Here is a 279-nt window from a genome sequence, read left to right as displayed (position 1 = left end):
GAGTCTTTCTAAACCATTTCTGGTTTTGTCTTTGTCTCTCTCTAGGTCTGCTCTTCGTTTGTTTATCTGTTCTTGTTGTGTATTTGCTCCATTCCTCACTTGCAGGGAGGGGGAGGTTGAATCCCATCCGTTATTGCCTTGGTGAGGAATCCCACCCACCCCCCCAGCCTCCCTACTCCCCTCCCAAAGCTTTTTTGATGAACCCCTTTTGCCTGTGTACCTGAGCACATTGTTTGGACTGGCTCCTTACATGCACCTTCTTCAGGATTTTATATGTGA

Source organism: Fulmarus glacialis, unplaced genomic scaffold (assembly GCF_000690835.1).
Source record: "Fulmarus glacialis isolate BGI_N327 unplaced genomic scaffold, ASM69083v1 scaffold21352, whole genome shotgun sequence".
In the NCBI taxonomy this organism is placed as follows: Eukaryota; Metazoa; Chordata; class Aves; order Procellariiformes; family Procellariidae; genus Fulmarus; species Fulmarus glacialis.
This window is presented reverse-complemented; position numbering follows the sequence as displayed.